Below are 10,766 nucleotides of genomic sequence, written 5' to 3'. Positions count from 1 at the left end.
AGCAAACTATATAATTTTTATTTCCGTTCAATTTGTCAGTTGGGTTCCATAGTGTAGTGGTTATCACGTCTGCTTTACACGCAGAAGGTCCTGGGTTCGAGCCCCAGTGGAACCATGTATTTTTTTATTAATTATTAATTATAACACAAACGCGAATTTTTTTGGTGAATAGTCTGAAAGAAAAAAATAGCACCATAATAATTAGATTGGCAACAGAAAAGGAAATTCAAATTTGTATATAAGATTCTTCTCGCCCATCAGAGCATGATCGGTCTGGTCACGGTGACCAATATTTAACAAATCCCACTCCCAGCCTGGAGGCCTGAAATATATTTATATAATAACTATGTGATATTTAAAATAAGTCCATAACATATGGCTTCATCTTTTAATTATATGTATTATTCCATCGAATATACCTACCATAAATTATACAATTCAGCAAGAAAAAAACAACAACGATTGTCAACATGATCATATACATAGCGCATAAGTAAGAGGTTGATGACAAAACGCGTGGATTGGTCAATGATAGTATAGCTTTAAATCTATGCAATGCCATGCATTAATTCTATTTATACAAAACATATTTAAAACATTACGGAACAGCTATGCAGAGTTTAATAAAAAACATTTGTTAATGATAACCGTAAATGGTATTTTGGCAGCATGGAATACATGAAGAAGAATCACATCCGTTTACATTATTGACGTTAAAAAATGACAGAGTTTAATACCCGTAATCACCTTACAGTATAATGGTAGTGCAGCGTATAAATCGGGCAGAAGGTACTAAAACTATACCCGGAAACCTGCTTTAAAACATACCCGGCCCGCCTTTATCAGTGATTATATTTCTGACTTATTGTAAATGAGATGTTACTTACTATGTACTATTATATTTCAATTTTGGTTTGACTGTCCAGCTAGTATATAATTTATGTGTCTTAGTTCTTATCATGATTTAGTATATAATATTTTTTTTATTATCGATATCATGATTTAAGACCAAACGGTAGCATTCTCATTTATCAGAGTTTTGTTAATGATAAATATAATATGTAGTACGTTTATCATCATCTCTCTGGTGTACAAAAATGAAAGGCATTTGCATTTTGTATTGCTTTGCAGCACGGTCACGTGCATTCGTGCGTGTGTTCATCCAAACTTAGAATCTACGACGTTCTTCGGGTAGATTACGGAATTAAGAAATTTTAGATTAGTGGGTGTTTTATGTTGTCCAGAAGTAAAAAAATGTACGGTGAACCCATTATTTATAGATGCAACCATAAATGTATGGACAATGCACCATTAATTAATGAACAAAGGCTTTGTTGTGGCCTCCGCCCCCATCACCGGACAGGCCCCTAGACAAAGAGGTTCCCGCTGATATACCGGTGACCTTCGAGGTCGTAGAGGCCCGGTGGCAGCAAGCGTGGTGGCCGGAAGCCCATCAGTTGTGCCGGATACACATATAAAGCTCGCCGTAACAAGGGCCCGGTGGTCGCACTTATCGGACGTGCAGTATAAGAAGCAAGAAGATGACCTGCCACGAAAGCGTCAAGCAATTCGGCGATATGTTCACTCCAAGCATTGTCGGTCATGTCCATCCGGCCGATCCCCGCTAGGGAGCGCGTCTTCGAGTCCGCAGCAAATATCAGCGTGCGAGTTATGAAGCAGATGACGACACCAGATGACGTCTGCCTACCAAAGCCTGACAACTTGGCGCGATCGGAAAACCATCACAGACGGCAACGCCCGCGGTGATCTAGCTGACCTTGAATTACAGTTGGAGTGGGAATTCATCGGCGAGGAGTTTATCCCTGACGATATACGGGTCGACGGTCAGCGCCATATCATCTTCGCGACACAGCAGCAGCTACACCACCTCCGATAGTCTAGGAGATGGTTTATAGACGGAACCTTCAAGCTGGTGAAACATCCGTTTTGTCAGCTCGCCACCATCCACTGCTTTGTAAAGAATGGTGAGGACACAAAGCAGGTCCCACTTGTCTACGCACTATTATCACGAAGAACTAAACACGACTACATAGAGGTGCTGAGAATCAGCTACGACACCTAGGCCAGCCCTTGGTGGAGTGGTTCATGTTGGACTTCGAGGCCGCCACATGGCAGGCAATTCGGGGACCATAATAAAGGGTTGTGTCTTCCACCGGACGCAACGGATATACAGGAAATTCCAAGGGGATGGCCTGACGACTGCTTACATCAAGAAGGGGGAAAAGTTTGACTTCCTTCGGAAGGTTATGTCACTATCCTACCTGCCGACCGAGCACATATTGTCCCTGCGTTTGAACAACTGAAACTGACAGCAGCCGAGGTGGGCGGCCCTGTCTATCGGGTCGTCGAGTACGTGGAGCGGACCTGGATAAACGGTTCCATGTGGCGACCAGAGAACTGGTCTGTTTTCCGAGAACACATAAGAACGAACAACGACGTCGGTGGATGGCATCGTCGTATCAACACCAAAGCTGGTAGAGCAAGCCTTGGCTTCTATGTCTTGGTCCCCCTCCTCCGCGGTGAATCCGAGACGGTCGACCTGCAGATCCGCCTGGTCAGCGAGCATCTACTCACCCACATCCAACGTAAGTAGTATGGACTTCACTCCTTGGACGACTCTTCGACGCCTGGGACCGCTATGAGGAGGACTTTTGAGATTGTTGTGTACACAATGCATAGGCTGTACTGTTTATATTTATTAAATAGTTTTAAACACCATTTAAGATTTCTTCATTTATTAACAATGCTATTTTAGGCACAGTCATGTATTACATAGATAAATAAAAAAATATGCAAAAACACTGTTTTGAGTAATAAACGATTTCACACACTCCGCTTGTCAACATACACATCAAAAGCTAAAATATTTAATAAAATGGTCTACTGAATTATTCCTTTCTTCCTAAATTGGTGTTTGCTCACACGTAATAAGTAGGACATAATGCATTAATTGCTAATTATAATAACTCAGTAGGGATGCAAACGAATATTCGATCAAACGTTTGGTATTCGAATGTCAAAATCGGTATTCGAATATTCGGAAAAAAATGAATAAGAATAATTAAAAAACCTTTTGCCTACAACTCTGTTATTGTGTATAAATTAAGTTTGTCTTGTTTTTACAACGATTGGCCCATAATGCATTTAGGGACATATCGTCGGGTACTATAAAAAGTGGCTCAAATCGCCGTGATACTATGACAATTTGAGCCACTTTTTCTTGCAAGTCACCTAACACAAACGGGGCGAAATGTATATTGCTGGAAATTTGGGAAAGCCCCACAACTGCCATATATTTTATTCGATATACCTTTATTTGATAAACCTTGTGGTAAGGGAGGTAACTGCTACTTGAAGCTTAATAAAATGATTAAATATGTTTCCTGCCACTTTATTGCTGGTATGTTACCTCCCTTATATATAATTTTGTCATAAAAAAGGAAACAGACACACGTGTGGAGATAAAACGTTAGATGTTATTGATACCAGGCGTTAGATAGTGTAGGAATGTCTGAATATTTTAAAAGCTTTAGTGTAGACAATATTAATCACTTTAAGTCTAATGTGAAGAAATAATTTGTCAAGAGTGGAAAACACTGTAAATGTTTCTCCGAAAGTATTGTATACATGTATCATATATTTAAAACGGATCATTGAGAATCTCAATGGGATGTATTGCATTGTTAAAGCTGCACTCTCACAGATTGAACATTTTGACAACTTCTTATATTTTTTTGCCTTAGAGCGCTCAATTTTTGTGAAAAGCCATGGAAACCAGTTATATAAGACTGACAAAAAATAAGATCACAGATTTTTATACTTAAGTTAAAAAATTGATGTGTTATGCATTTTTCTTAAACCATTAGTAACTGTTTAAGCCGTAAAACAATTATTTTGGAACATAAATCAGGGTTTGAAATTTGACTCGCATACTCGCAAATAGTCTAAAATAATAGACGTGTTACATACATGCCATATTTTCTGGAGACCATTCAGGGGGATTTGTTCAAAAGTCTGAAAATTCAGGGGGATTTTGGTAGTATTCAGGGGGATTTTTTAGCAGATCTAATTCGGCAAAATTTCAAAGTATTTTAAGACGCAAGTACGAAAAAAAAAAATTGCCATAATTTTGAAAGGCTCCCGAGGGGATTATGTCCACAACTAAGGGGATTTTGGTCACATACCAGGGGATTTTCATCATCGCCATGAAGTATTACGAGCATGACACACATGCCAATTCACCTTGTTTACCCCTTTTTCCAGCACTTCATCTATATTTTTATGAGACACAACCATATTGCATAATAAAATCACTCACTTGCAAAATAGAATACTTCACAGAAAAATATGTTTCAGAGACAATTTAATGTGCTTACCTTCCTCTAAAATTGGATACAAAATCTGCTGCCTATGATCATAAATGATGACTTTCAGACTAATAGAGAGAATGGAATGAATTATCAATATTTTTCATTTCAATTCCCAAATAGTCAGAATTGTTTGCTTCTGATAAAAAGCAAATGCATAATTTATTAAGTTCATAAACATATCTTCTTTTGGCATTCATAAAAAACAACAACAAAAAACATCACCACCATAATAAATAAATAAAAGTCATTTCATCCGAATTGTCTACTTTCAGTTTCTCTTCTGAAGTTCTGTTATTTTCCGATTTTTGCGATGAAGGTCAATGTCATGTATGTAAACATATTAGTGAGGCATAACAAAGAACAGCATTGTCTATTAGTTATTTTAATCCTTTTCTTTACTGAATAATTTACAGTCACCTTTAAATTATTAATTCTTTTGATGACAATGACACATGTTATGAAGAACGCTTTAATTTGTTACATCCTCTCTGATTGGATAAAAATTATAGTTTTAACCAATGAAAATCGACCTTTTATCTGACCGGTCTAATTGACATTTCTAACGCAAATTCTGTCAGTTTCAATCAAAACAATGCATAAAATGTGCCCTGCTGATTTATTAAGTGTCACCCAATAGGTGTTGTTAAAACACACCATCAGTTGATAATCCAATTAAGCTTCAGGACAGGAAGGGCATTATAACTGTAAACAGGCATATATAATTAAACCCTGTGATAAATTTGCGTAATTTTGATAAATTTGCGTAATTTTAAACACTTTTTAATTCCGGGGGATTTTCATCCCCCTCCGGGAGACCGGGGGATGGGTCGAAATACCGGGGGATTTTATCCCCCTCCGGGGGATATGGCATGTATGGTGTTATACGGGATTCTTCCAATCCCTAACGTCTAAACGGGAATGTGCAAAAAACGGGGGTGTTTTGAAAATATTGAAATTGTTTTAAGTGAAGTATTTTATGGTTGAAATTGATCATAAAGAGATATATTCATATTTTACCATGTAAGTGAGATGTAATTTTGCACTAAACAAGCATTTAATGCATTAAAACAAGTTGTTTACCTTTCAAATAAAACGAAAGTTGACTGACACAGAAAACAATTATGCGAAGGGGAACAATAGATACAATCGTAATAACTCGGCCTCCTCCGACAAAGCTTAGAGATAGACCTCGTTCTACAATCGTAACAACTCGGCCATGGCCGAAATGTTCCGAGCGATTTAAAACTGTGCCCTGAAAGCCTTGCAGGTGCCCTTCATGTATATATCGTTATGTTTTGACAGAATGAAATGAAAAAAAGCCGTCAAACTCATAATTATAAGTTGGATATTTATTTTTTGTGTACGGAACTAATATAAAATAACATTATCTGGTAATATTTCTTGTTTTTATGATATTTTATAGACTCTATATGCTTTAACCCGGAATCCTGATCGGAACAACTACCCACTTTTGATACTAAACAATTTGTACGTGAAGGATTTGCCATATCAAAAATCTAAAAAAAAATCCGCCAACGTACAATTATTTGGACTAACTCGCAAAATGCTAGCGACATTTGCAAATTGCGAGTGACTTTTTTTCAAGCTCGCAAAATTCTGCGAGTGGCTTTTTATAGACCACAAAAAGTTAAAAGGAAAGTAGAATAAACTTGAACTTAACTCCACTACGTAGTCGAGTGTTAACAGCCTGTAAATGGCATGTTTACACTACCAGTATAAAGAAGACAGTATGGAGTCATGTTCTAGTAAGTTTTCAAAAATAGAACAAATACGGAAAAAGCCGAGTTTTATCTTGAATCTTTCCGGGATGCTCCGAGGCGTGCTTAAAAAAAGTTAATACAAATGACGTAATCACCTAGCTGAATCATTGACTAAATTTAGCGCTATCATGCTCTATATGTAAACCCCATCAACCTTTGAATATATTTCCGCCCAACTGTCAAAGTGAATGGACTTCGTCGATCGATATATTTCATGGTCCAAAGCATCCAGGCTACATTTACTGTTGCTTTTATTTATTTTATATATGGAAAGTTATTGTTTTTAATACTTAAAGACTTAATAAAATCTGTAGTGTGCTTGCCGAATGGGTATTACCCGATGGCGAGGGTAAATATACAAAGTGAACAATGTCAAATTATTGGACAGCTTTGTTATCAATAAGCGGCCAGCATCTGACGAGTATTTCCGTACCCCAAAAAAAGAATAAGCCATCAACAAGTTCTAGTAGTCGAGTCACTCAAGATTGATACTTTTTAATATTTATAATGTGTCTTAAGTGTAATTTTCTACTTTAATTAGAAAATATTATAAGGGAATAAAGCAAATAATAAAATTGCAAGTTGATTTTTCATTTTGCGAGTTGCCTCAAAAAGCACTCGCAAAAATTTGCAAGTGCTCCTCAAACTTAAATTCGAACCCTGTAAATATAAAAATCTGCGATCTGATTTTTTGTCAGCATTATTTTATCTTTAGTTTGCAGATATTTACGCAAAAATTTGCTCTTTCCAAGACAAAAAATAAAAAAGTTGTAAAAATAGGATATCTGTGAGAGTGCAGCTTTAAGGAAATTACTTTTGTTAATTAAGAATTTAAACCCATTCCATGTCAATAGAAACAGGGTGCAATTTAGGCATTGAATGTAATGAAAGAGGTGCTGTGGTTACAATTGACTGGTGCATAATGCACCAGTCAATTGTAACCACTGCCCCCCCCAGGTCCGGGGAATAGCGGGGACTTTGACTTTCGGTCCAGCCAACCCCGGGTAAAATCTCCGCCCTGCGGGGACGAACTGATGGTCAAATCCCCGCCAAATGCCTCCGCACCCCAGGGAGCCTAGGTAAGTCCATTCCCCGCTATATTTTGCACGGCACTGCGGGGCCACCTGAAAGGTAAAAACACGGCCTATTTCCCCGGCTATCCCCGGTATACCCCCGGACCTGGGGGGGGGGGGGCTGTGGTTACAATTGACTGGTGCATAAAATAGACATTATTGGTCACTAATTAAATTAGAGAGAGTGCAGCGTTTTTTTTTTCAACTTATAAGGAATAGTGGCAGGGCTGTTTAATAAGGAAAAATAGCATCATTATGGCAAAAAGGCAAAAATACTAACATGATTCATATGATGTTCAACTTTATTGATTCATATGATGTTTAACTTTTTCAAACCCTTTATTAAACAACTTATTGACTTTTTCATAAATGCCCAAATGGCAAAATATACATTTGTTAAATTTAAACAGGTCAAACTTTCTCAATAAAATTAAAAGGTGATTTTGTCACTTTAGTAAAGGAAAATGGTACATTTTTCAGAAGAGGAATAGGGCCGAATTCTGGCCCCAAGAAGGGCCAAAGACACAGATTGTGATAATTTCTATGAAAAAAAGGAAATGTATTCAAAAATACTATTATTTCAATAATAATTCCTACGCCTTTGATGATCTTATGAACTGTAATAAAAAAAATAACCTTGTTTGATAAGATTTACTAATTCAACTTAAATAAGTATACAAGATTCTCAAATATGGCAAGCTGTTTGGAGACAACTCCCAAAACCAGATATCTAGGGGAAAGACAGGCTTATGGGCTTAACAGATTGCCTCAAGAACCAGGTAGAACCAGGTATTAAAATGCAAATAAAATGATGATGGTGATAAATGATCTCATTTTATTTGATTTCATTTGGCGTCCTCCGACTACAAAAGTCATGTTAACTTAATGTTGTCACAATTTCTTTTTCATTCTTGCATGAAACTAGTACAGTATCATATGCCTTAAAATTAATAAAAACGGAAACTTGAAATAAAAAGTACTTCAAATGAATAACTGGATTCCTTAAAAAATATTGAAATACTTTTTAGTTGTACCTACTTATTATAACACAAATAAAAAAAAGTAGATGATGCAAATGAATGCTGTTTTAGACATTATTGTTCTACTCTTCGCTGTATGCGTTTTCAGCATTTCCATTCATACTTTGACAAGATGTTTTTCACCTAAATCATAAATCTACAAACAGTCAAAAGCATTATGTTCATTGTCATGTAAGGATCTAGTAACCATAATTGAAGAAATATAAATATTTGTCTTATAATTAATATTTTTTATAGTACATTATACATTTATGTATAAGGAAGACAGATCAGAAATGCTTAAATATTAATGAAATTCATTAATGTTTTGAAAGGGTTAAGTTGTTCTTTTCAAAAAATGGTCTTTAATATGATGCCAGTTTCGCGTACAAATAATCATACAATCAGATATAAAATTGATTATGAATCTAAAGACTTGAAATAGTTATTAAAATTGGACTCATGAATGCCATACCTTTATTAATTATCAGGAAAAGAGTGCAATCTTTATCAGAGTAAGATGTTATATCTAGGTATGCTGATTTCCGAAATAAGAAAAACAAGTGTTTGATTCCCTAGGTTGTCTATTTACATAATGAAGTGTTAGTTTCTCATAACATATAACATTGTCTGACATGGTAAATCCATTTGTGGTAACCCTATTGTGCAATACATGGATTGGGATTCTCATTTTCTGCCCCATTTCACACAAGAATTGTGCTCTTCTGGAACCAAATTATACTCAAGCCAACTTTCATGTCAAAATGTACACTGATCGGCTTTTTGTAATGTTGTTCAACACCTATTCATGGAGCCCATTTCGAGGGGTGAAAGCGAAAAGGTTCTATCTACTTCTTTATTTAATGTCACTTAGAACCTTTTAGCTTTCACCCCTCGATTTGTAGGACGGATATATCTCCAAAGTATGTCAGAGGACTGGAAAATGAAGAAGGATAATGATTTATTTTTAGTATGATGTAAACCATTAACAAATGTCCTAAAAATGGCTCATGGTCTAGTAGAAACGCTTCATTTTGTTTGTCTATTTTCTAGTTCTTTGAAATGGACAAGGCTTACCTTAACTCAAATTCCTAAAAATGATAAAAAGCATGACATTGGTGACATTTAATAGAGCACTTGCGCAGGCTGCTGAAGTCATTTGAATTAAAACTCTATCATATTCAATGACAGGAGCAAATGATAAAAGTCATATTACAATCAATGGGTCATGTAATGTGTTGAAGGGTGACAAGTATTTTAAGTTGTTTTGTGCCATCGACCTTATAGAACTAAGATAAGGAATAAATTTGAGCCAGATTTGTGCTTAAAAGAAAGGAATTGTTCAAACAATTTTTGATTTTTTTATATATAAATATTTTGTCTTGAACTTTGCAACATTTTCTATCTGTTAAAAGAAACAAACGTGCGTATTTAATAGGACATTTACGGTATGCATTTATCTGAGTCCACAAATGGGTTGTAGAAAAAAAACAATCATTAACCTAGATATTTTTACCCAGTTGTCAATCTTGATAGCAACTTTAAAAGATTCTGTCAAATTGTCAATTCCGGTGAGCTATATACAAGATTGAGTTTCTAGTTTTAATTGCAGTTTGCTGTTATTTATTTTATTGTTTGAACAAATCAATACATTCTCCCACTGTTGTAATTAATTGTGCAAGAAATTTCTGCAGAAGAAGGCATTTAAAAAAGGTTTATGACTTGGCAATAATGTGTAAATAATTAAATGGTGTACTCTGGTTTATTTATGATTGCCTTTTAAACATAAAAATGACTTGTTATCTGAATACTGTCAGTTGCTTATTCTTGTAAATACTTAAACATGACATTATTTTGTTGATTAACAAGCCTGTTATGAGAATCAGTTTAAGGAATATACTAAACAATCCTGTTGTTGTTTTTTTAGAATAAATACTGATAAGCTCCAAGTTTTGTATTTATTATTAACAATTCATCATTTAAGTAAGTATGTATCTGACTTCTAAGTGTATCAGTCATTCAAATAGGTTTACAAGTTGTTCCTTCGACATGCCTTGTGAGTTTTCATTACTGAAGCTTAGCAATAGATATTTAGTGACTGTCCTCTGACTGTCATGAAAAGAAATTTACACAATTGAAAACTATGCATTCAATGAAAGCCTAAAGTTGATGAATGAAACTTTATGTTCAGAGGCATGTTTATTGTTGAATCCTTAAACTGAAAAGGAGCTGAAAATATGTTTGATATGGATGGAATTTATGATTATAAAGTGCAATCTGGATCAATTAAATATGAATGAAAGTTGAGGGGTATATAATTATGTTGTGAGATCAAATCTGTAAGCTATTTATTCAAGTTTAAGTAGTTGTGTTAAAATCAAGATGTTTATTTTCTTAAGATATTAGAAATCAAGAGTACTGTACTGGACTGATTTTGATCAAGTATGTCATCAATAAAATCCAGAGTGATCTCAGTTATGCAATGTAACATAATTACTGTCA

General features: G+C 35.4%; 1 non-coding gene and 1 pseudogene across 1 annotated transcript; both read left to right on the top strand.

The window, feature by feature from the left end:
- The first annotated feature begins 42 nt into the window (after nt 1-42).
- Trnav-uac (transfer RNA valine (anticodon UAC)) lies at nt 43-115 on the top strand. The gene has a single exon. It is a non-coding gene; the product is annotated as a tRNA-Val (tRNA).
- A 605-nt stretch (nt 116-720) lies between these two features.
- LOC128238006 (uncharacterized) lies at nt 721-2,676 on the top strand (annotated as a pseudogene).
- The last annotated feature ends 8,090 nt before the right edge of the window (nt 2,677-10,766 follow it).

Source organism: Mya arenaria, chromosome 6 (assembly GCF_026914265.1).
Source record: "Mya arenaria isolate MELC-2E11 chromosome 6, ASM2691426v1".
Lineage (NCBI taxonomy): Eukaryota > Metazoa > Mollusca > Bivalvia > Myida > Myidae > Mya > Mya arenaria.
This window is presented reverse-complemented; position numbering and strand designations above follow the sequence as displayed.